The sequence below is a fragment of the Salmo salar genome, chromosome ssa07 (assembly GCF_905237065.1).
Source record: "Salmo salar chromosome ssa07, Ssal_v3.1, whole genome shotgun sequence".
NCBI lineage: Eukaryota > Metazoa > Chordata > Actinopteri > Salmoniformes > Salmonidae > Salmo > Salmo salar.
Window position 1 is genome coordinate 48,904,874 of NC_059448.1, and position 27,261 is coordinate 48,932,134.

The 27,261-nt window shown below is 47.1% G+C and overlaps 1 protein-coding gene across 2 annotated transcripts in view; it reads left to right on the forward strand.

The window, feature by feature from the left end:
- Positions 1–27,261, forward strand: part of LOC106609497 (muscarinic acetylcholine receptor M2-like) — a 91,891-nt gene that overhangs the window by 51,130 nt on the left and 13,500 nt on the right. Inside the window, exon 1 of one of the 2 annotated variants that reach the window (XM_014208375.2) lies at positions 25,853–26,156. The exons of the other annotated variant lie outside the window; for it this stretch is intronic. The gene's annotated coding sequence lies outside the window, so the exon portion shown is untranslated. Of the gene's footprint in view, positions 1–25,852; positions 26,157–27,261 lie in introns of those variants that run through there. 2 annotated transcript variants of the gene reach the window in all.

Below are 27,261 nucleotides of genomic sequence, written 5' to 3' on the forward strand. Positions count from 1 at the left end.
TGTGCCTGATTGGGAGCCACACACGGTCCAAAACAAAGAAATACAAAACCTAGAAAAAGAACATAGAACACCCACCCAATGTAACACCCTGGCCTAACCAAAATAAAGAACAAAAAAAAACCTCTCTATGGCCAGGGCGTTACACGTCCCTCCTCTCTCCCGCCCTCCGCTGAGAAAAGGGGATAGTCTTCCAGCTGATGACGAAACTTAAGTCGCACTGCATTATTTCTGCTTCATGCACCAATTCATGTTGTTACTCCTATGACCAGAGAAAGGGAAATATTCCTCGATATTAAAAAAGACACAAGGCGTTTGTCACGCCCTGACCTGAGAGAGATGGTTTATTTCTCTAGGTTGTTAGGTCAGGGTGTGGGGTGGGCATTCTATGGTTTATATTTCCTTGTGTTGAGCCGAGTATGGTTCCTAATCAGAGGCAGCTGTCTATCGTTGTCTCCGATTAGGAATCATACTTAGGCAGCCCTTTTTTCCATCTTTAGTTGTGGGATCTTGTTTTTGTGTTGTGCCTGTGAGCACACCATTACTTCACGTTTCGTTTGCTTCTGTATTTGTTTTGGAGAGTTTCATTTATTAAAACATGTGGAACTCTACGCACGCTGCGCCTTGGTCTACTCATTTTGACGATCGTGACAGAAGATCCCACCACCAAAGGACCAAGCAGCGTGCCCAGGAGGAGCAGGGATCCTGGGCTAGGGAGAAGAGAGAGTGGAGGATGTCCTGGACCTGGGAGGAGGTAATGGCAAGGGACAAGACCCTGCCATGGAAGCAGGTGGAGACGGCGCAAGCGGAACGGCGATGCTATGAGGAGCTAGCCCAACAACGGAAGCCCGAGAGGAAGCGCCCCAAAACATTTTTTGGGGGGGGGCACACGGGGAGACTGGCTAAGTCGGGGTTGAGACCTGAGCCAACTCCCCGTGCTTGCAGTGGAGTGACCGAGCAAGCACCGTGTTATGCGGTGCACTCGGTGCAAGCTCCTCACCGTTGCCGTGCTAGAGTTGGCCGTCAGCTAGGAAGAAGTGTGCCGGCTCAGCGTTCCTGGTCTCCAGTGCGTCTCTTCGGCCAAGGTTATCCTGCGCCAGCTCTACGCACGGTACTCCCTGTTCACCAGCACAGCCCAGTTCGTCCTGTGCCAGCGCTCCACCCTTGCTGGGCTAAAATAACCATCCAGCCAGGACGGGGTGTGCCAGCCCTACGCTCCAGACCTCCAGTGCGCCTCCACGGCCCAGTATACCCTGTGCCTGCTTTGGGCACCCAGTCTCCCGTGAGTCTCCCCAGTCCGGTGAGACCGGTTCCAGCTCCACCTAGGAAGCCTCCAGTGATGATCTGTGGTCCGAAGCCTCCAGTGATGATCCATGGCACGAAGCCTGTAGGTATGATCCATGGCACGAAGCCTCCAGTGATGATCCATGGCCCGGAGCCTGTAGGGATGATCCATGGCACGAAGCATACAGTGATAATCCATGGCCCAGAGCCTGTAGGGATAATCCATGGCAAGAAGCCTGTAGGGATGATCCATGGCCCGGAGCCTGTAGAGATGATCCATGGCACGAAGCCTCCAGTGATAATCCATGGCCCGGAGCCTCCAGTGATGATCCATGGCACAAAGCCTCCAGTGATGATCCATGGCGCGGAACCTGTAGTGATGATCCATGGCACGGAGCCTGCAGCGACGGTCCCCGGTCCGGAGCCTTCAGCAACGCTCCCCAGTCCGGAGCCTCCAGCGACGCTCCCCAGTCCAGAGCCTCCAGCGACGCTCCCCAGTCCGGAGCATCCAGCGATGCTCCCCAGTCCGGAGCATCTAGCGACGGTCTGCAGCCCGGAGTCTTCAGCAACGGTCTGCAACCCCGAGTCTTCAGCGACGGTCTGCAGCCCCGAGTCTTCAGCGACGGTCTGCAGCCCAGAGTCTTCAGCGACGGCCTGCAGCCCAGAGTCTTCAGCGACGGCCTGCAGCCCAGAGTCTTCAGCGACGGCCTGCAGCCCAGAGTCTTCTGCGACGGCCTGCAGCCCAGAGTCTTCAGCGGCGGTCGGCAGTTCAGAGCCTCCGGCGATGATGCACGGTCTGGTTCCTCCGGCGACACAGAAGCGGGGGGATCAGCGGGCGATGTGGGGGCTATTTCATTTATTAAAACATGTGGAACTCTACGCACGCTACGCCTTGGTCTACTCATTTTGACGTTCATGACAGCGTTAATAATAACAATGCGAGCTTATCGAAACACATTTATGGCTCATAAAAGTGCTGAACGAAGTGTTGACAGTGCTGAATAACAATTTAAATATGAACTTACTCATAAAAACAGCCACTCTTCGCTGTATTTGTTGAGTTTCTCTCTAGTCATGGTTTTAAAGGTTTTGAAGTCTCACATTATCAACTTTGCTGGCTTCCAGGCTTCTCTTTACAGTCTATGGCATGAGGGAACTGTACAGACACGGTGATCTGAGCTATCTGATTGGCCAACGGTAGGCCTATAGGTGCACTTGATTTGCTCTCTGGGCCTGCTGGGTATGCAGAGTTGAACCTTCAGACACATAAAATGGGAACACTTTGCCTTCCCGGCACTAGGGCTGCTGAATCAAGTGCACCTACCGTCAACACTGTGAAAAGAATAAAAACAATAGGAATGCAAGGCTTCATCATTGGGTTTTTTACAGAAATGTTTGGTGATCGACTAGGAATGCCTTGGAGATTTACCAATCGACTGGTTGGTGACCACTGGGTACTTTCAAGAAAGGCATTTTACTGTACTTGTGCATGTGTCATTAAAACTTGAAACTTGAATGATGCATGGGATTTCTGACGTGTGACGCCTGTGTCGTTACCAGAGCTATACAGTGTACAGTATATATGTTGCTTCGCCTCAGAACACACAGCTATACCATATCAAATCACCTACACTAAAATGTTCAACTCATTTACCTGCACATGCACATGGTTCCAGTCTTTTTTGCTCCTTCCCTTTTCAAACTAACCTGGTGAATGGTGATGCCCTATAGCAGCATTGCAGAACTATCTTTAGGTATACTAGCAAACACAGCTACTTCTGTTAGGATGACATTTCAACTTGATAGAAGTGAAAAGGTTACTTTCTTGGAAATAAAGGTTGCAGACTTATTTCAGGCAAATAGCAGAGTTGGAACATTTTCTTTACTCCGTTGATGGTCTAAGAAAGAGAGAACTATTAGCTGGGATATATTACAAGCACAAAAGCGCAAAATTGTGCTCCAAGAAGTACAGTGAGTAGGCGAGCAGTTCGAAATGCTTACAAAGTGCCTTTGAATTGCCCAATACATGTATTGCATTGCTTTGTTCCTTTTGAAGCTTTCCCAGTAAACAGTGGAACATATTGCATTGCTTTGTTCCTTTTGAAGCTTTCCCGGTAAACATTGGAACATATTGCATTGCTTTGTTCCATTTCAAGCTTTCCCGTTAAACACTGGAACATCTAACAGCTAGAGTTCCTGGGAAGAGTGCATGTTATTAAAATAAAGGATACAAGATTGACTCATTTTTAAAAGGGTCATTTTCATATTTTCTGCGGGTGAAGGAAGTGCTGCTATACTGTAAACACTTATATACATTACCAAATGTAATGTACAATAACAGATCATGTACCATCACACTATGTGAGACAACGACTAAAATCATGTTTTTTCGAACAGAAATATTAGGGATGTTAGACTACAGATAAATTGGGCTTCTGTTAATCCACAGTGTTGCAGTTCAAGGCTCCTCATAGTTCAGCTTGTCAACTTTTCTCTGTGTTTGACTGATTCACTATCGTTACACTGGTAGGTTGGCCTTGCCACCGAGGGCTGAGACAGAAGTGAATTTAATCTCAAGAGACATGGACTTTTTCATTCTGGTCAATTATCATTTTTCAGTTACCCTCATCTGAATCGCATGACAAAGAGGGGGATCAAAATCACAGTCATTTCTCTGTGAATGATGGATCCTCGTCTGGCTTTTGAAGAAAGAGCTGCATGCATTTTAATTAATCCGAATCTATCAACTCCCCCACTGGAGTAATAGGTCAATTGTGCTCAAAGCTTAAAAGTTTGTAGAGAAAGAGAATTCTGCCTCTTTCATTTTTCATCACTTGAGTTACCATGTTCAAAAGGAGCTACTGGCCTTTGTGAGGCTATAAGGTTCTTCCATTGTCACATAAAACAGCTCTTAACGCCTATCATTTATAGGTCTTTGCCGATCACGTACTGTAGCCGCTGATGGGGCTGTGTCACGACTCCTACCGTAGGTAGCTCCCCCTCCTGTTCGGGTGGCGCTCGGCAGTCGTCGTCGCCGGCCTACTAGCTGCCACTGATTCTCTTTTCCCCCTTTCCGTTTATTGTGTGCACCTGTTTTTGGTTTGGGCTGATTAGCCGGGCTATTTTAGCCAGGAGGCCCGCCTGCTCTGTGTGCAGGATTATTTGATCGTTGTATAGCTTGTGAATGCACGCTCATTGTGTTTTGAGGTGCGAGTGCATATTTTGCGCCGACCTGTTTTGTCCCATGTGTTTGGGCACTTTGGTTTTTGTGTGCGCTCTAGTTCACTGTTGGGGCGGCTTGTGTTTTGCCGTTGTGTGTTTAATAAATAACACTACCCTGCATTCTCTGCTTCCTGCTCCTGACTCTGCACCCTCGATGGAGGAACGTGTTCTCCATCACACATCAGTTCTCCATCGGATCGGATCGGCGATGGAGCAGATGATGGAGAGGATGGACCGTTGGGAGAGGAGTGGCCTCCTCTCTCCAACTCTGGCTCCTCCGACTAATCCGCCTCCTCCCCCCCTTCATCCGGCTCCGGCATGCTTCGTCTTGCGCTCCCGAGGGAGTATGATGGAGCGGCGGCTGGGTGACAGGGATTTCTGCTCCAGCTCAAGCTGTACCTGGCCACTGTGAGACCTACTCCCTCAGGGGAGGAGAGTGTGAGTGCCCTCGTTTCCTGCCTGACGGGCCGAGCTCTGGAGTGGGCCAACGCAGTCTGGAATGGTCCGGACTCGGCGAGGGATCACTACCCAGAGTTCACCTGTCGCTTTAGGGCTGTATTCGACCACCCTCCGGAGGGAAGAGCGGCGGGTGAGCGGCTATTCCACCTCAGGCAGGAGACGAGGAGCGTGCAGGACTTCGCGCTGGAGTTCCGGACCTTGGCTGCTGGGGCGGGGTGGAACGACAGGGCCCTGATTGACCATTACCGGTGGAGTCTTCGGGAGGACGTCCGCAGGGAGCTAGCGTGTCGGGACACCGCTCTCTCTCTCGACGAGCTCATCGACATGTCGATTCGACTGGACAATCTGCTGGCTGCCCGCGGGTGTTCTGAAAGGGTCCTGTCTGTTCCACCTCCGTGCACTCCCGTCCCTATTCCTATAGGGAGTTAGGGGGGGCTGTGCCGAGGGGTACCGGAGGAGGTGGCTCCTCCTGCACCAGCTGTGGTCGGAGAGGACACACGGCCGACCGGTGCTGGAGGAGCCAGTCTGGGAGTCGAGAGGGCAGGCAGAACACTTCTCGGTCACCCCAGGTGAGTCAGCACCAAACTCACCCAGAACCCCCTGTCGGTCACATGTTCGTTGAAATTGTTTTTTCCGATTTTTTTCCCTCTTCCCAGCATAGGGCGCTAGTCGTTTCAGGCGCAGCTGGGAACTTTATGGATCGCGGACTCGCCATTAAGCTGGGTATTCCGCTAGTGCCGATAGATCCCCCCTTCCCCGTGCACTCCCTAGATAGCCGACCATTAGGGTCAGGGTTGGTCAGGGAGGCCACGGTTCCACTGGACATGGTAACGCAGGGGAATCATAAGGAACGGATTAGTCTCTTCCTTATCGACTCACCTGGGTTTCCGGTGGTGCTGGGGGTTCCCTGGCTGGCTAGTCACAATCCCCGGTTTTCGTGGAGACAGGGGGTTCTCCAGGGGTGGTCAGAGGAGTGTTCAGGAAGGTGTATAGGAGTGTCCATCGGTGCTACATCGGTGGAGAGTCCAAACCAGGTTTCCACCGTGCGCATTCCCCTGAATACGCCGATTTGGCTATCGCTTTCTGTAAGAAGAGGGCGACCAAATTACCACCTCATCGACACGGGGATTGTGCGATAGATCTCCAGGTAAACGCTGTGCTTCCCAAGAGTCACGTGTACCCTTTGTCACAGGAGGAGACGTTGGCTATGGAGACATATGTCACGGAATCTCTGGGACAGGGGTACATTCGGCCCTCCATTTCACCCGTCTCCTCGAGTTTCTTTTTTGTGAAGAAAAAGGAGGGAGGTCTGCGTCCGTGCATTGATTACAGAGGTCTAAATGCTATTACGGTGGGGTTTAGTTACCCACTACCTCTCATCGCTACGGCGGTGGAATCATTTCACGGAGCAAGGTTCTTCACAAAACTGGACCTCAGGAGCGCGTATCAAGGATGGAGACGAGTGGAAAACCGCATTTAGTACCACATCGGGCCATTATGAGTACCTCGTCATGCCGTATGGGTTAAAGAATGCTCAGCCGTCTTTCAATCCTTTGTAGACGAGATTCTCAGGGACCTGCACGGGCAGGGCGTGGTTGTCTATATCGATGATATTCTGATATATTCCACCACCCGCGCCACGCATGTGTCTCTAGGGCGCAAGGTGCTTGGGAGACTGCTGGAGCATGACCTATACGTCAAGGCTGAGAAGTGTGTGTTCTCCAAACGAGCCGTCTCCTTCCTGGGTTATCGCATTTCCACCATGGGGGTGGTGATGGAGTGTGACCGCGTTAATGCCGTGCGTAATTGGTCGACTCCAACCACGGTGAAGGAGGTGCAGCGGTTCTTAGGGTTTGCCAATTACTACCGGAGGTTTATCCGGGGTTTTGGCCAGGTAGCGGCTCCCATTACCTCACTGCTGAAGGGGGGGCCGGTGCGTTTGCGGTGGTCGACTGAGGCGGACAGAGCCTTCAAGAGGTTGAAGGCGCTGTTCACCAATGCACCCGTGTTGGTGCACCTGGACCCCTCTCTAGCTTTCATAGTGGAGGTGGACGCATCCGAGGCTGGGGTGGGGGCCGTGCTGTCACAGAGCTCGGGTACGCCACCTAAACTCCGCCCCTGCGCTTTCTTTTTGAAGAAGCTCAGTCCGGCGGAGCGTAACTATGATGTGGGGGACCGGGAGTTCTTAGCGGTGGTAAGAGCCCTGAAGGTGTGGAGACATTGGCTTGAGGGGGCTAAGCACCCCTTTCTCATCTGGACTGACCATCGGAACCTGGAGTATGTCCGGGCAGCTAGGAGTCTGAATCCGCGTCAGGCAAGGTGGGCCATGTTCTTCACCCGTTTCAGGTTTACTATTTCCTACAGACCGGGCTCCCTGAACATGAAGGCCGTCGCGTTGTCCCATCTCTTTGACACAGAGGACCAGCCCATCGATCCGACTCCCATCATCCCAGTGTCTAGGCTGGTGGCACGGGTGGTATGGGAGGTGGACTCGGACATCGAGCGGGCGTTAAGGGTGGAACCTGCACCTTCACAGTGTCCCACGGGTCGCTTGTACGTGCCGCTTGGTGTTCGGGATCAATTGATTCGGTGGGCCCACACTCTACCCTCTTCGGGTCATCCAGGTGGGGCGAGGACAGTGCGGGGTCTCAGGGGGAAGTACTGGTGGCCCACCTTGGCTAAGGACGTTAGGGTCTACGTCTCTTCCTGTTCGGTATGCGCCCAGAGTAAGGCTCCTAGGCACCTTCCGAGAGGGAAGTTACAGCCCCTCCCCGTTCCACAACGGCCATGGTCTCACCTGTCAGTGGACTTCCTGACCGACCTCCCCCCGTCTCAGGGGAACACTACGGTCCTGGTTGTTGTGGATCGGTTTTCTAAGTCCTGCAGTCTCCTCCCGTTGCCCGGTCTCCCTACGGCCCTACAGACTGTGGAGGCCCTATTTACCCACGTCTTCCGGCACTACGGGGTGCCGGAGGACATTGTCTCTGATCGAGGGTCCCAGTTCACGTCCAGGGTATGGAAGGCGTTTATGGAACGTCTGGGGGTCTCGGTCAGCTTGACCTCCGGTTATCACCCTGAGAGTAATGGGCAAGCAGAGAGGGTGAACCAGGAGGTGGGCAGGTTTCTGCGGTCGTATTGCCAGGACCGGCCAGGGGAGTGGGCTAGGTACATCCCATGGGCAGAGTTGGCCCAGAACTCACTCCGTCACTCCTCTACTAACCTATCACCCTTTCAGTGTGTTTTGGGTTACCAACCGGTCCTGGCACCATAGCACCAGAGTCAGACCAAGGCTCCTGCGGTGGAGGAGTGGGTGCAGCGCTCCAAGGAGACCTGGAGAGCTGTCCAGGAATCCCTGAAACAAGCCAGTGGACGGCAGAAGAGGAGCGCTGACCGCCACCGCAGTGAGGCCCCCGTGTTCGTACCGGGGGACAGGGTCTGGCTCTCGACCCAGAACCTGCCTCTCCGCTTGCCCTGTCGGAAGCTGGGGCCGCAGTGTGTAGGGCCCTTCAAAGTCCTGAGGAGGATAAACAAGGTGTGTTATAGGTTACAACTCCCTTCCTATTACCGTATTAACCCCTCGTTTCATGTGTCTCTCCTCAGGCCGGTGGTAGCTGGTCCCCTGCAGGAAGGTGAGGTGCCAGAGGTCCCTCCACCCCCTCTGGACATCGGGGGTCCCCGGCATACACCATACGGGCCATTCTGGACTCGAGACGCCGGGTGAGGGGCCTGCAGTACCTTGTGGACTGGGAGGGGTACGGCCCGGAGGAGAGGTGCTGGGTACCGGTGGGGGACGTCTTGGACCCATCCCTGTTGAGGGATTTCCATCGCCTCCACCTGGATCGCCCTGCGCCTCGCCCTCCGGGTCGCCCTCGAGGCCGGTGTCGGCGCGCTGCGGGAGCCGCGCGTCAAGGGGGGTACTGTCACGACTCCTACCGTAGGTAGCTCCCCCTCCTGTTCGGGTGGCGCTCGGCGGTCGTCATCGCCGGCCTACTAGCTGCCACTGATTCCCTTTTCCCCCTTTTCGTTTATTGTGTGCACCTGTTTTTGGTTTGGGCTGATTAGCCGGGCTATTTTAGCCAGGAGGCCCGCCTGCTCTGTGTGCAGGATTATTTGATCGTTGTATAGCTTGTGAATGCGCGCTCATTGTGTTTTGAGGTGCGAGTGCGTATTTTGCGCCGACCTGTTTTGTCCCATGTGTTTGGGCACTTTGGTTTTTGTGTGCGCTCTAGTTCGCTGTTGGGGCGGCTTGCTCCTGACCCTGCACCCACTACGCCCAAGCGTTACAGGCTGACTAATACTACAATGCAGCGTCCATTTTCCTCATAGCTCAGACAGCTTGGAAAATCATTTACACAGTCCCATCTCAGAAAACAAGATAGGCTACCGATAGGCTACTGATCTGAAGTTTTTCCATCCAGCTCTTCTGCCTCCGTGGATCGACCACTTCTCTTAATGTCCAGCCTTTTGCTTGCACTGTCTCGTTTCTTAGACCAGTATCAGTTTGTTATGTTTGTTGTTTACCCTATCTTGACTGGATGTTTGCCAATGAACCCCCCCCCCCCCCTTTTCTGCTCATCCTATCTTTCTCTCAAAACTCTTACAAAGGAAAATTGCCAGTAGCATTACAGACTAACAGTGAAAGATAGGCTACTCCATCGAAAAACCTCTACTCTAAATGTTAATGTAAAAAGATTCCACCATTGGAACCTCACAGCTAATGTAACGGCATTGATATAAATGCCGACACTGTCATGAGAGGAAGCAATTACACTGTGTTCCGATCAGAGTTTCTGAAGTTATAGATTTTAAACTGCAACTATTGCTATTAACCAAATGTATCAGAAAACAACCCTTAGACCTTGTCTTTCTAGTCTTTCAGGCGGCTTCCTCAGACACTCTTAGAACCTCTTGACTTCGGCAGTGATTGTGAATAACATCATTGATATGTTTGACAATGAAATCAGTCAATGATCTCCATTAGTAAAGATATCAGATTTCCACCGAGGAGTCTGCTGATGTTTGTTTAGACTTGCAGCAAGAAAGCTCTTCCAGCAGGCTCTGATAGATTTGAGAAACCAGTCATGCAAAAACATGCTTTGTCACAATGTAGAAGAGAGACATTCCATGCCGGCATTTCCTGAGGCCCCCTAAAACGTAATGTCTGATTGCTGCTCTATGCTCTTTCTTAGTTAATTTGACATAACATACAAGTCCTAGTAGGACTCTAATCAGCATTCGATTTCTGCTGTTGCAGTGTATGCTTTGTTCTACATAAACTCAAAAAGCAAGACTAGTAATTCACACAGCATTCATTAGCTCAGAGTAAGGTAAAACGTTTTTTAAAACATATCAATTATCAATGCACAAATAGGATACCTTCAATCAGTCGGCAATTCGCTTTTTGTAACTGTTAATGAACCATGAATAAAGTTCAGTATCCTGCTTAGCAACAGCTATGCTCTGCATTTGTCATCATCAAATGGGTTAAGTCATGTCTCTCCAAAACCATATTTAGCACAAACCAATACTCTATACTGTATCTCAACGTGCTAAATGTCAAGCATGTTGACTGGGGATGGAAAGCCCAGAACAATGGAACTACCGGTAGCTGGTACATACATCTACACATTAATAAATGTGGACAAGTTGACATGATGTTTAGCGACAAGACATGTGTTTCCTCACTGAAGTGTCACCTGTATGTCTTAGCTTAGTCTCTAACCCTCCTGGTGAAACCTCAGGCTGTTGGCATAGTTGGTAGTGAAAAGATCACACGTGTGAATTCTCATGAAGATTTCATGCCGTGCCTGCTGTACACACACAAGGCTGTCAGGGCATTCAGGAAAGGTGCTGCTAGTACAGCCCAAAGCAAGATGCAAACCAGGCCAAAGTTTGTACGAATCAACTGAAGTAGAGCAAACAGCTAGGAGCTGAATAAGTCTGTTCAAAAGGAGAAACAGTCATGTTTAGCTAATTTTGGTTCTGTTGAATAACTCACTAGGTTTGCAAGTGGTAATCCTGTTGCCTGCTGTGTGCAAATTGGAAGTTAGATGTGCTCTTTCAGAGCAGGGTTCTTCTCTATTCTGAAGAAATGGTGTCGATGAAACAGAGTTGCAGTCAGAAGTGCAGAACTATCCAGGTCAAAGAATTGGCCTTTTCAAGGCATTTCTGACCAGAGGTCACATTAACTCAGACCTGACATCACCAATTAACAGAATCAGATTTGACAGCAAGTTTCCTTCAGGCCGGGTCCCCTGACAAAGTCAGCACATTGACAAACAAAAATAACCTTCATCTGTAATGAATGCTTTTGCTGCTGGGCCTTGATTTTTGATTGGCTCTGGGCTCGAGTTTTGATGAGATTCTGTGTTGGGCGCACAAGTCTTTGCTCCTACCAATCCGCAAACCCAATTAGCCGTGTCTCGAGGGGCATGAGAGTGGGGATTTATGTGCCAATGTCCGTCAGCCTGGTGTCTCTGGAGATTCTGAGTTGTGGTGTCCATCAGAACACTGGGGAATGCAATTCTGCAGGCGAGGAGAGAGAGAGCAAGAGAGCTGAGGGGGGCTAACTGTGCAGCTGAGACCTTGTGTCTTCAAATTGCCAAAGCGCTGCATCATAAGTTCTTCTTGCGTCCACATTCCTAAATAATTAATGAGGCTGATTTTGTTCTGGCTTCACGGCTTATTGGTTTGTCCGTCCCTGTTGAAGAACTGTATGAATACTGAGGCTGATCTTCCTCAGTGGAAAGTCCCTTGATTGTACTGCGTACCTGGCTCAATTATAGAATTTGCTCATACATCTTTGTTGCACTTCTTCCCCTGTGGCCGTTCATGTTTGAAAAGTAAACTATGTGATCATTGTCTAAGAAATCAGGCACTATTAGTAAACTCTGTGAACATCATTTAATGAAGCAGTAACCGTTTTGGACAGCTATTCCTGCCGGGACGGCCCCTCACTGTAATGCAAATGAGTTGAGAGAAAAGTGGGAAACTGAAGTGTTTAATATACAGCATGATTAATTTATGACAGTGCCTGTGAAATATATAGCTGGGCTTTCGAGACTGAGAGCTAATTGGAGGAGTTTGTTTTTTAGCAATTTTAAGAGGCTTGTTCTGACAATGTCAATGGGTAGAGTATTAGGACATTCATACGCGTATTTTTGAGAGGACTTGATCAAGAATACCTGGTATTGGTGAAAATATGTAACCATTGTCTAAAGTATCATAATGTTGGGTCCAACACAGCAAAAGTAATAAACAATAAGCAATGTTGAGTGACTGATGGAAGCTGATTAACACACTATGGAAGCGTGTTTAAGGTCAGGAGAGCAGACAATGTGAGAAATCCCATTAACGGGCTCTGAGGTACGGTGTGAATTCCATCTTCTTTTTGACTCTGTGCTAATAGCAGCATGCGTGGTTGGGTTATATACAACCTGTCATGTATTAATCTATACTGAGGCTTTTACATTGGGAGGGGAATGAGAGGTAATGACAGTAAAATGAAGCAGAGATAAGACCTACCTAAGTGATTTCTGTCACGATCACCCTCTCTGTTCCCACCTGTCCTGACATGACATCACCTCTCAAAGTCTTAGTGTCTGTGATTGCTGTGCATTGTGAATCTGATGCTTGGATCAAGGTTGTATTTCATGGATTAGCATCCGTCAGCCTGTTTCATTTCCAGTCACACATCACACCCCACAGGGCTTTGGGCTGGAGATTACTGCAAAATGTTGTCGCCCACTTGTCTGGCATGTGGCACATTTTGTTCCTCCCTTATCTGACACAGTTGAAGTTGTCTCTTTACAAGTGTTAGACAGATTATACTGCAGGTGAATGACCACAGAGAACCTTCATACATTAATGATTCTTGAACCGCAATTCCCACAACCCACTGTGAGGAAGCTAGACGGGTTGCAAGTGTGTCCTGGATTGTACCTGGCGGTAAGAAAATGAGTCAAGCTACAGTTCAAAAGGTGCGGTTCAGAGACAACTTAACCCTGTTGAAAAACTGCCAAGTAATGTGAACAGGGCAGTATGGTTATAGGTATTCCCTTTAACTATAGCACATTTTTCCTAGACCTATTCCTATGTGTTATACATCTATTCTATCTGACCTGTGCAAACAGGAGCAGCCAGGAAAGCAAGCAAGAACATACCGGTGAATGGAGCAACCTGCTCAAGGACGATGTAGCTTGGCTTTGTCGTCAAGCTCTGCGTCAAAGGAGAAAGGGAGAGGAAGAGGCTGAAAATACGAAAACAATGAAGTGGAACAAATCCAACAGGCCCATGTTTTATCTCCTTCCTTTCTTCTGCCTTTCCTTCCACCCCTGCTATCTTCCTCCATCTTAATGAGCAGCAGAACTTTCCATCTACGGAGAGTGCAGGGGCAATACATCACAAGCAGGACACAGAAGGGGGACGGGGAGAGGACAGGAGCGTGGTGACGGCGATGCTGGCAGAACACTATACAGGGCAATTAAGATTGAGTAGACAGCCACGCTGATTCACACAGAAGGAGAGAGAGTGACATTATGGCAAGGAGAACGACACAGGTGTCCTGTGTTCTCTTTAAAGAGGGAGCCTATATTTGGAAAAAAGTATTAATGCTTTATTATATCTATGGTGTGAATTTAAATGATTGCTGTTACTCTATTCAGTTTATAAGGTTAAGATTCAATTTGTGATTGAAGGTAGGATAAACTCCATTATACTGATTAGGTACAGTACATTCAGAAAGTATTCAGACCCCTTGACTTTTACACATTTTGTTATGTTACAGCCTTATTCTAAAATGTATTAAATAGTTTTTTTTCCTCATCAATCTACATACAATACCCCACAATAAGAGTTTTTAGAAATTTTTGCAAATGTATTAAACATAAAAACTGAAATATCACATTTACATAAATATTCAGACCCTTTGCTCAGTACTTTGTTGAAGCACCTTTGGCAGTGATTACAGCCTCGAGTCTTCTTGGGTATGATGCTACAAGCTTGGCACAACTGTATTTGGGGAGTTTCTCCCATTCTTCTCTGCAGAATTCTCAAGCTCTGTCAGGTTGGATGGGGAGCATCGCTGCACAGCTATTTTCAGGTCTCTCCAGAGATGTTAGATTGGACTCAAGTTCGGGGCCTGGCTAGGCCACTCAAGGACATTCAGAGACTTGTCCCGAAGCCACTCCTGAATTTTCTTGGCTGTGGGCTTAGGGTCGTTGTTCTGTTGGATGGTGAACTTTCGCCCAAGTCTGAGGTCCTGAGCGCTCTCAAGCAGGTTTTCATCAAGGATCTCTCTGTACTTTGCGCCGTTTATCTTTCCCTCAATCCTGACTAGTCTTCCAGTCCCTGCCACTGAAAAACATCCCCACAACATGATGTTGACACCACCATGCTTCACCGTAGAGATGGTGCCAGGTTTCCTCCAGATGTGACGCTTGGCATTCAGGTCAAAGAGTTCAATCTTGGTTCATCAGACCAGAGAATCTTGTTTCTCATGGTCTGAGAGTCCTTTAGGTGCCTTTTGGCAAACTCCAAGCGGGCTGTCATGTGTCTTTAACTGAGGAGTGGCTTCCGTCTGGCCACTCTACCATTAAGGCCTGATTGGTGGAGTGCTGCAGAGATGGTTGTCCTTCTGGAAGGTTCTCCCATCTCCACAGAGGAACTCTGGAGCTCTGTCAGAGTGACCATCGGGTTCTTGGTCACCTCCCCGAACGAGGCCCTTCTCCCCCGATAGCTCAGTTTGGCTGGGCGGCCAGCACTAGGAAGAGTCTTGGTGGTTCCAAACTTCTTCCATTTAAGAAAGAAAAGGAAAGGGGGATATCTAGTCAGTTGTACAACTGAATGCCTTCAACTGAATGCCTTTAAACTAACCCCTCTGAATCAGGGAGGTGCGGGGTGAGGCCTCTGTGTTCTTGGGGACCTTCAATGCTGCAGAAATGTGAAGCTTGACACAATCCGGTCTCTGAGCTCTACGGACAATTCCTTCAACCTCATGGCTTGTTTTTTGCTCTGACATGCACCGTCAACTGTGGGACCTTATATAGACAGGTGTGTGTGCCTTTCCAAGTCATGTCCAATCAATTGAATTTACCACAGGTGGACTACAATCAAGTTGTAGAAACATTTCAAGGATGATCAATGGAAACAGGATGCACCTGAGCTCAATTTCTAGTCTCATAGCAAAGGGTCTGAATACTTATGTAAATAAGGTATTTCTGTTTTTAAAAACCTGTTTTCACTTTACCATTATGGGGTATTGTGTGCAGATTGATGAAGAAAAACATTTATTTAATCCATTTTGGAATAAGGCTGTATCGTAATTTTTTGGGGGAAAAAGTCAAGGACTCTGAATACTTTCCGAATGCACTGTATGCGTGAGAGGACTCAGCTTGTGCTGTATGACAGTTAAAACATAGTACCTACCAGCAAGTTATCATCTAATAACACATTCTAGGAAAGACTGTCCCCTGAGTACCATGCTGAATCCGGTGTGCAATTCACTGTGCATTCTCAAATAACACTTGACTCATCCAATCACCGAGATGTCCTGGCTGTTCATACTGGCATAAAACCTAAAGTACTCCATGAGTCATGACTTTGGTATTTTGGTGCTGAGAGTAAAACCACTCAGACGAGTTGTTTCGAATGGCCTTAATCTACTAAAGAAAACATTTCATCTTGACCTGAATACATATCTCTTGTCCTTGTCTCTCCCATAAAGTGGGTAGTGCATTGAGTCCTCCACATCCCACACATTATGAGACTGAACCATGCACTGTACAACAACTCACTGCACTTGTGCAATAAGGGCTCATTACCCAAAGTCAATTGATGTCCTCAATGTAATACATTCAGAGAGAGAGAGAAAGAGATGAACTCTGTTAATGCAGTGAAAAGGCAATGCACAGAATGAAGCTAGTCGTTATTAATCCTCAAAACCACCATACTAACCATATCATACTAGTATTATCAACATTTAGCGACCAATATAAATAATGTTTTTGTTCACACTTCCATTTCGCCAAATCATCCCATTCCAATGTCCTTACATACACTACGATGTTGACACCTGCTTGTTGAACATCTCATTCCAAAATCATGGCCATTAATATGTAGCTGGTCCCCCCCTTTGCTGTTATAACAGCCTCCATTCTTCTGGGAAGGCTTTCCACATTGCTGCGGGGACTTGCTTCCATTCAGTCACAAGAGCACTGATGTTGGACGATTAGGCCTGGCTCGCAGTCAGCGTTCCAATTCATCCCAAATGTGTTCGATGGAGTTAAGGTCAGGGCTCTGTGCAGGCCAGTTAAGTTCTTCCACACCAATCTCAACAAACAATTTCTGTATGGACGTCGCTTTGTGTACGGGGGCATTGTCATGTTAAAACAAGAAAGGGCCTTGCCCAAACTGTTGCCACAAAGTTGAAAGCACAGAATCATCTAGAATGTCATTGTATGTTGTAGCTTTAAGATTTCCCTTCACTGGAACAGGGCAGAAATTTGACAAAGTGACTTGTTGGAAAGGTGACGGAGCCATGTTGAGTCACTGAGCTCTTCAGTAAGGCCATTCTACTGCCAATGTTTGTCTATGGAGATTACATGGCTGTGTGCTCGATGTTATACACCTGTCAGCAAAGGGTGTGGCTGAAATAGCCAAATCCCCTCATTTGAAGGGGTGTCCACATACATTTGTATATGTAGTGTACTGTAGATTGCTCTATTCATAATCACTGAAGACTCATCAGATTGGAGGATGTACTCCTTCACACCAGGTGTGATTCATTTCCATAATCTAATTACTGGACCAAATTGTTTCCATTAATTCCCTAATTCCATGTTGCTCCAAGTTTGTTCCCAGCATCTGTAAAAGATCCAGACACCTGTTCCTCTCCCTGTACCCGTGAGACAGCTGGCTCTGGACCTTCACTGTAGAACAGGGCGTAATGGAACCAAGCTTTATAGAGGAGGCCTCAGCGCAGGGCAGGGCCAATGGGTTATTTCTGCAACGTGATATGACTACTGAGCCAATGAGCCAGCAGCAGGCCCGCTCATTGCCATGCACAGTATGGATGGCTGTGGACAACAGGAGAGTCCCCCAGCAGTATAAAAAAAGGAAACAGGATATATTGTCATTCTCTACTGGAGCGTATTACCTGGGAGATACGCTCAGCTGATGACAGTGGCCATGTAGAGTGTCACATTACCAAGTGTAATAAGTTTCATGAATGTAGCCTCAGCCAAGCACAACACTGAAGTGATTCTACTTTCCAGGAAACCTCGGTCTTCTCCAATGATGCTGAACCCAGCACTATATCTTGCTACATGCCACAGCAGGATTTACTTATCTTTCGATTCAAAAAATAATATTTGTATATTTGCCAGTCATTAGCGCCGCCGGGAAGAATACTACAAATATAGTGACAAGCTGATGGGAAGTGTATGTTTTTAGAGTGTTAGCCCATCAAGGTGTACCACTGACAGTTACCATTGTGCACATTCTTTCCGTGCCATTACCCCCTCCCAAACATGATGTCTGTTCCGGCAGTTGTCGCCGACGGCACTCCGCCAGAGTGATGACCTGGCTGCCAGATGTTGCCGTTAATATGTCTGCCTGTCGATAATGAGCTATTTCAGGGGTGCCGCTACTGTCCTTGTAGCCCAGTGGAAAACATGGCACATCCGTCTGCCAACAATGACACCTGGGACACTTTCCACAGAGGATGAGCCAAAACAAGATTTCACTAGAGATAATAACTCTAACTTTCTGCCGTGTCAGAAGTCTTGCTGTGTTATAAAGTCTAATTTGACTTAATTATCCCTGTTTGTACAGGAGCTCTGCATTCTTTCAGTGCGTAAACAATGGTTGTCCTAACTCCAAAAACATGGTATCTAGTTTAGATTTCATATGATCGCAAGATTACTGAAAATGCACCGAACTTCACCAATACACAAAGACTGCTAATTACCGCTCATCTAACACAGGAAACATAGGTCCAGTGTTTTTCAGTCGCAGGTCAATTATGAACGCAGTAATGTGTAGTGAAAGGCAATATTGGTAGTATTTGGGTAAGCAGCGTGATTGTGTTTGTCAAGTGGCGGCAGCCACGCGGGGACACTCAATGTGACAGGAGGAAATTGACTCGTCTGCTTGAGAACTTGTCATTAGAATTTGGGCTGTGTGTATCTTTGTTTTCCATAGCAATTTTGCCAAATCACTGTGTGATATTTGACCTGCCCATATGGCTCAGAAACTGTTACCAATTGAAAGCAGGCTAAGTGAATAGGTTATATTTCTCTTGCTCTTCATCTGACAAAAACAACTTTGCATGTTCATACTGTCATACTGTGGTATTTGCATAACTGGGTTAGGAGGGACTACATTTTTTAGATAAACTTTGTGGAGCACACCAGTTAGTCCTATAGTTGGCTAATGCTTCATCTTCAGGAATGACCTATGAGCTGAACCTTTGCATTACATTGTCCAAGGTCTATTTTGTGGCATTTGCTAAGTTGTTCCTGTATAATAAGCACAGCCCTATTGGTGGTGTGGTCTGACAGGACGCTAGAGGTCGTACATGACACTATCCTTTTTCACAGATGGCGTTGGAGACTGCTGTAGTAAACTAGCCACATCTATGTCCACTCTCAGAAAGCTGTGCAGACAGGGGAGAGGAATAGAGGGCACTTTAAACTGACAGACCTTGTATATGGGAAGTATCATTTGTGGTAAATCAGGATGAATGTAATTTCTAGGAAGTGGCATGTAAAGGTCAGGTTGTGGGCTCTTCATCTTCTAAGGAGTAGAGGGGGTTCATCTAAAGCAGAGGTGTCAAACTCAACCCATGGAGAGCCTAGTGTCTGCTGGTTTTTGTTCTTTCCTTTCAATGAAGACCTAGACAACCAGGTGAGGGGGGTTCCTTACTAATAGGTGACCTTAATTCATAAATCAAGTTCAAGGGAGGAGCGAAAACCCACAGACACTCGGCCCTCTGTGGAATGAGTTTGACATGTGATCTAAAGCAATGGAAGCAATGGAGGAAGAGCAGAGGTGTTTTTATGATTCGGTTAACCCTCACAGTGGGGACCGACCCAAGCTGATGAGGAGGTGTCACATTCTATCTGGGAGGATTAAGGTTACTCTGCTCTTCATGCACAACACACACACACACACACTCACTCACTCACTCACAGACACACACACATGCGCACACACACACACACACACACACACACACACACACACACACACACACACACACACACACACACACACACACACACACACACACACACACACACACACATACACACACACACATACACACGCACACATACACACGCACTCACACACACACACACACTTCCATCTTCTACACACATACAGTGCCACATGGCCCATCAGTGTTCTCTGGAGAGGACAGCAGACAGTGTTTGCACACCCCAGAGTGTTTTTCCACAGGCTTGAATGTCATTTACTGCTTGTCAAGTCTCCATTAACCCCTCGCTCTTTGTGTCCACTCTGCCACTTCAGCGGCGCATGTGAACTGTATGCTTTGTCACACCTGCTCAGACATTTCCATGCTGAGGAAACATGGCGCCGGAGGGGATGGCTGCCGTTTTATGGGCTCCTAAATAACTGTGCTATTTTGTTTGTTTTTTTGTATTGTTTGTAACTAATTTTGTACATAATGTTGCTGATACCGTCTCTTATGACCGAAAAGAGCTTCTGGGCATCAGAACATTGATTACTCACCTCGAACTGGATGAAGATGTTTTTATTTTAAGCGAAGGAAGCGAAGGATATAGTGCTTTGTCAAGACAAGGCCCAAATCTCAGTCATCAGCTTGAAGAAAAGATGGAGGAAAAGGGGGAGGAGGGCACATTGTAAGAATTTGTAAGAATTTGTGATTGCACGTTGGCCAATAATACGGAGGGAAGTGGTGGTTTACCTACTCATCGGCAAATTCTTACAAGGCACCTCGCCCTCCTCCCCCTTTTCCTCCAGCCAACGTGCAATCATTGGAAAACAAACTGGATGATCTACGATTAAAACTGTCCTACCAACGGGACATTAAAAACTGTAATATCTTATGTTTCACAGAGACGTGGCTGAACGACGCCACGGATAATATAGACCTGGCTGGCTTCTCTGTGCGTCGGCAGGACAGAGCAGCTACGTCTGGTAAGACGAGGGGCGAGGGTGTGTGTTTATTTGTCGATAACTGCTGGTGCGCAATGTTTATTTTTTAAGAAGTCTCAAGGTATTGCTCGCCTGAGGTAGAATACCTCATGATAAGCTGTAGACCACACTATCGACGAAGAGAATTCTCAACTATATTATTCGTAGCCGTCTATTTACCACCACAAACCGATACTGGTACTAAGACCACACTCAACGAGCTGTATAAGGCCATAAGCAAACAAGAAAATGCTCATCCAGAAGTGGCGCTCCTAGTGGCCGGGGACTTTAATGCAGACAAACTTAAATCTGTTTTACCTCTTTTCTACCAGCATGTCACATGTGCAACCAGAGGGAAAAAAAACTCTGGACCACCTTTACTGCACACACAGAGATGCATACAAAGCTCTCCCTCACCCTCCATTTGGCAAATCTGACCATCATTTTATCCTCCTGATTACGGCTTACAAGCAAAAACTAAAGCAGGAAGTACCAGTGACTCGCTCAATACGGAAGTGGTCAGATGACGAGGATGCTATGCTACAGGACTGTTTTGATAGCACACACCGTAGCCGATGTGAGCAAGACCTTTAAACAGGTCAACATTCACAAAGTCGCAGGGCCAGATGGATTACCAGGACATGTACTCAAAGCATGCACGGACCAACTGGCAAGTGTCTTCACTGACATTTTCAACCTCTCCCTGACCGAGTCTGTAATACCTACATGTTTCAAACAGACCACCATAGTCCCTGTGCCCAAGAAAGCGAAGGTAACCTGCCTAAATGAATACCTCCCCGTAGCACTCACGTCGGTAGCCATGAAGTGCTTTGAAAGGCTGGTCATGGCTCACATCAACACCATCATGCCGGAAACCCACTCCAATTCACATACCGCCCCAACAGATCCACAGATGACGCAATCTCAATCACACTCCACACTGCCCTTTCCCACCTGGACCAAAGGAACAACTATGTGAGAATGCTGTTCATTGACTACAGCTCAGCGTTCAACACCTTAGTGCACACAAAGCTCATCGCTGGGACTAAACCCTGGGACTAAACACCTCCCTCTGCAACTGGAGCCTGGACTTCCTGACAGGCCGCCCCCAGGTGGTAAGGGTAGGCAACAACACATCTGCCACGCTGATACTCAACAGGGAGGCCCCTCAGGGGTGTGTGCTTAGTCCCCTCCTGTACTCCCTGTTCACCTATGACTGTGTGGCCAAGCACGACTCCAACACCATCATTAAGTTTGCTGACGACACAACAGTGGTAAGCCTGATCACTGACAATGATGAGACAGCCTATAGGGAGGAGGTCAGAGACCTGGCAGTGTGGTGCCAGGACAACAACCTCTCCCTCAATGTGAGCAAGACAAAGGAGCAGATTGTGGACTATATGAAAAGGAGGGCCGGACAGACCCCCATTAACATCAACGGGGCTGAAGTGGAGCTGGTCGAGAGTTTCAAGTTCATTGGTATCAACATCACCAATTAACTATCATGGTCCAAACACACCACGACAGTTGTAAAGAGGGTACGACAACACCTTTTCCCCCTCAGGAGACTGAAAAGATTTGGCATGGGTCCCCAGATCCTCAAAAAGATCTTCAACTACACCATCGAGAGCATCCTGAGCAGTTGCATCACCGCCTGGTATGGCAACTGCTCAACATCTGACCGTAAGGCACTACAGAGGGTAGCGCGTATTGCCCAGTACATCACTGGGGCCAAGCTTCCTGATATCAAGGACCTATACACTAGGTGGTGTCAGAGGATGGCATAAAAAATGGTCAAATACTCCAGTCACCCAAGTCATAGACTGTTCTCTCTGCTACCGCACGGCAAGCGGTACCAGAGTGCTAAGGCTAGGACCAAAAGGCTTCTACCCCAAAGCCATAAGTGTCACGGGCTGGCTCGAGGAACAACAGGAGAGGTAGAGTCAGGCGCAGGAGACAGAGAGAGTTCGTGACCACACTTCTTTATTGGAAGCACTGTACGTGGTCGACAAAGTATAGGGGCGCAGCCCTGAAAGATTCTGCGGTGGTGTACACAAACAAAATAAACCACTGGCAGAAGGAAAGAAACTCAGTACACGTTCTTTTCGAACACAAAAAACCCGGACAAGCAACACAATCACGTACAACCACATACATCCTACGCTAACCTAAATAACCCCCCCTTACTAATGACTAACCCAAAACAGGTGCGTGCCTACCTAGACCTAACCAAACGAAAGTGAAACAAAAAGGGATCGATGGTAGCTAGTAGGCCGGCGACGACGATCGCCGAGCTCCGCCCGGCCGAGGAGGGGCGCCACCATCCGTCACTGTCGTGACAATAAGACTGCTGAATAATTCATTAAATGGCCACCCAGACTATATACATTGACCCTTTGTTTTTACACTGCTGCTACTCGCTGTTTATTATCTGTGCATAGTCACATTACAAATTACCTCGACTAACCTGTACCCCCGCACATTGACTCAGTACCGGTACCCCTTGTATATAGCCTTGTTATTGTTATGTCATTTTCTTGTGTTACTTTGAGATTTTTTTTCTCACTTAATTTATTTAGTAAATCTTTTTTTAACTCTATTTCTTGAACTACATTGTTGGTTAAGGGCTTGTAGGTATGCATTTCACCTGTTGTATTCAGCGCATGTGAAAATCACATTTGATTTGATTTGATGACTGCTTGTCTGCCTCCCAAGCTGTTTGCAATATCAGAGAGGCATCTTTCCATGGGAGGTATATAAAGGCCAAAACATCCCATGAGAAGTGGATCACGCTCTGGGTTCAAATGTATAGGTTTCTCCAGGCTGCTGTCAAGGGAAAGGTCCTGTGGCTCACATTCTGATCCCACTGGGTTTGATGCTCCAAGGAAATGAACGCAAACTGTATTGAGTAAACTACATACACTATACATAATCCAGTGACTGAAGATTACAGTCTTCATGAACGCATTCACCACCATATAGCCTAATGAGAATAGATCGTGGAAATTGCCTTTTTCATTTTTTTATGACATTTTCTAAGATGGCATCCACCAACTCGACAAGATCACAACCATTAAACTTCCAATGACTAACACTACAATGCTCCAGTAGCCTATAGGAATCACAAATATAACATACTGGCAGTTTATTGATGTGTGGGTGTGTGGGTGTATTCAATACCATCTCCCATTTTGCATGCACTTAACACACACTTGTGATGAAACAAGCCAATATTTACCTAACCGGGTTGTCAACCTCACAGCGGCAGTTGAAAATCCACAGGAGCTCAGCTGAGATGAAAGATCAACATTTCATTTGTAAACAATTCCAAAACACTTTCATTCAAATGGGTTTGTACAGACGATAGGGCACGGACACAACAACTAGTACAGTCTAAATGCCGTTCTGACTGATTTTCACATAATAACATTTTCAGGTGTGGTGTACACATTGGTGACTTGAGCAACATGTAGTCTGAGACAACCTCTTTAAATAGAACTGCAGACATTCAATATAAGCATTTATTTCCCCATGAGTAACTGCACTGGAATCAGCCTGCCCTTAAGCTCAGCAGCATTAGTAACTAACCTGATATGTTCTGCCTGGAACAGACCCATGTAATACCACTGAGAGGAGTGTTGAACGTTATTGAGCATGGGGGGGAGGGGGCGTGACCAATGGTGATGTCTCTGACCGAACATTTTTGAGGCCATCCTCTTGGCCGCAGAGACTTGTTTTGAAGCTTATTTCCTGCAATTCTATACAATTTGCCACGGCTTCTGTCAAGTTCTTATGCTATCTGAGTGACTCAAACATTATAACAAAATGAATGGGGTTCTCCCCGACTTTAATTTAGGAGATTGTTAGTTCTCATTATCTGTTTTTCTACATACTTTATGTCTGATTTTAGTCATTTAATTGTACACTGAAAACGTTTTACTATCCCGAAAATAATTTCCTGCTGTGGTGCAGTGAGGAAGGCTTGTGTATTCCAGGGATGCCTCGCCACAAACAGCGCAGTAAACAAAGGCCTTAACCCTGTGTATTCCCATGGAGGGCAGGCAATAAAAACGCATCTAATCATCTGAAACAGGGGGTAACTGCCCTGGGCTTTACCTTCAATCAGTGCTCGGAGATGGGAATGAGAATCTGTACCCTGGGGAGTCAGCATAATGCATCACTTTAAGTGCAGCTAAATAACCCGTTCCCCTGTAATCACATTCCCTTGCATGTTTTATACAGAATCAAGATCAATTATGTTTGTGTCTCCCAGGACATAGGTGAAGTCAGAATATCGCTTGTGAATCTAACAAATATGACCTGGAAAGATCACCTAAAAAAAACATTTGGGTCAAACTATCAGTTTGTTTTATTAGATTTCGGAAGAAAACTTTTCTTTACGTTTTGCATACCGGTGATCTGACTTGTCTGGCATTAGACGGTACAGAGAAAGTGAAGGATACCCACACAAATGCAGAAAAAGGGAGAAGTTGGCCCTCCTTGCCTCCCAAAGGGCACAGGCAATTTTCAGCTCTAGTGATCCAGCTCCAGGACCAGCAAAGTCCAAATGTGGAACAATACTCAACTTATTTATTCACACATTCACCCCACAGCAGCAACTGACTCTCCTTGCCATTTTTTTTAAACTTACTAAACATGGGGAAATGGGGACAGTGGAAATCAATGACATGGGAGATGGGACTACACCGCAAATCACAGGATGGCAATACAAATATAGATATATTCATAAGATAATCTAACATTCAAAAATATGTTTTAGCCAAGGAGGAAACCGTGTACATGACAGGGCAATAGAAAAGAAACATATAAAATCGCCATCTTTAGGAGCCTGAGATGTGTGCTTTTGTGTATGAGTGCAGTCTATGGTGTAGATCACCCAGGTGCACTGGATCTCAGTGATGACTGATGACTGATGAGAGGCAGCCGCAATGATTGATGGCCATGCTTGAGCCTCCAGGCCTCGCCTCAGGTGATTTGAACTGTACACACGCACAGCGGGGCCGCTGTACAGCTGGAAGCCTACACCTGTAAGTCAACGACTGCAGGGGAGATGTCATTATTCACCTCACAGGCTGTAATGGCACCATTATCTCCCTGTCACGTTTTGTGTCTCAGCACCAATCACTGGGGGATATAGAGTGAGTTCAGAAATGATTGACACCCTTGATAAAGATGAGCAATAAAGACTGTATAAAATAAAGAATTCAAATACTGAGCTACGTTGTATGCTGAAAACAATGGAGAAATGAATCATGAATACTGATGAGTGAGAAAGTTACACAGGGTCAAAGATCATACCCCCCAAGACATACTAACCTCCCCTGTTATTGGTAATGGTGAGAGGTGAGCATGTGTCGTGACTCGGGGGTTGGATGTAACTCTCACTCCTGCTGAGCTACAGCTAATTCTGGGTCGGAGGGAGCAGGAGGCCATAAAGGCGGGAATTCATCGTGAAAATCTGAAAAACAGGAAGGAGAGGGCCGAGCAGCTCAGCTCGAGGTCAGCCAGGGATTGCAGCATCAGCAGGCTTACTTCCATCGTCAGCACCTTCACCCTCACCCAAAAGTGGAGTCGAGGGAATTACCAGAACGGAGGGGATGTGCAGTGAAACGTGAACATCCACTAACCCCCTTTTTTGACATCCTTCTGGAAGAAGACAATAACAACGGGGACTGGGGGTTTGGGGAGGGGCAGTCCATTATGGACCAGATGTAACCAGTTTTAAGGGAGTGATTGAATAAGGGGAAATGACTATTATATGAATTTGATGTAACCGGTTTGTGGGGAGAAGTGTGTAAGGGAGGCTTGAATATATAAGTCTTTGCAGGTTAGAAGGGGTCTGCTTTCTTTGTTTCAGAGCCTATTTTTTGGACCTCTCTCTTTTTGAGGATTTATTTTGCCAAATTTTATTGTTGTTTTTTTGTTTCACTCTTCAGAACACTGTTGTTGGGGGCGGAGCCTTTTTCTGAATTTTTCTAAGACATAATTTAGAGGTAAGCCTTCGTTCTTTTACCCACATGGGCAAGGTCATATAATTAGTATTTTTCTTTAGGAGGAACAGGATCGGGTTGTATACCCTAGGATTGGCTAGGGTATCCATAGGACAAGTAGACTGATAGTAAAGGGCTTTGCTTAAATAAAAACAGGGAGTGGATTTCCTCTTGCTAGATTGACCGAAATAAAACAGAGGGCTTCCTCTCTTTGTTACCATGTGGGTCCATGCTTGGGGTGTGTATAGCAATGTCTTAGGATGTTAGGCTAAGGCATGACACGGTGACTATACCATTTAGTCTCGTGGGACTAAGGCATGACACGGTGACTATACCATTTAGTCTCGTAGGACTAAGGAATGACACCGTGACAATACAATTTAGTCTCGTGGGACTAAGGCATGACACAGTGACTATACCATTTAATGTCGTGGGACACTAGGTCCCATTACGGTGAGTAACTCCAGGTCCACAGGTGAAGGGTATGTGACGCGCACCCGAAGGTGTAAAACTAAATATTTATTTAATAATAACAGTTGCCAAGCGGAGAAATTATAGCCATCATTCTAGTTTCCCTGGTCTTATAGTTTCCCTGGTCTTATAGTTTCCCTGGTCTGATAGTTCCCCTGGTATTATAGTTCCCCTGGTCTTATAGTTTCCCTGGTCTTATAGTTTCCCTGGTCTTATAGTTTCGCTGATCTTATAGTTTCCCTGGTCTTATAGTTCCCCTGGTCTTATAGTTTCCCTGGTCTTACAGTTTCCCTGGTCTTATAGTTCCCCTGGTCTTATAGTTTCCCTGGTCTTATAGTTCCCCTGGTCTTATAGTTTCCCTGGTCTTATAGTTCCCCTGGTCTTATAGTTTCCCTGGTCTTATAGTTTCCCTGGTCTTATAGTTTCCCTGGTCTTATAGTTTCCCTGGTCTTATAGTTCCCCTGGTCTTATAGTTCCCCTGGTCTTATAGTTCCCCTGGTCTTATAGTTTCCCTGGTCTTATAGTTCCCCTGGTCTTATAGTTTCGCTGATCTTATAGTTTCCCTGGTCTTATAGTTTCCCTGGTCTTATAGTTTCCCTGGTCTTATAGTTCCCCTGGTCTTATAGTTCCCCTGGTC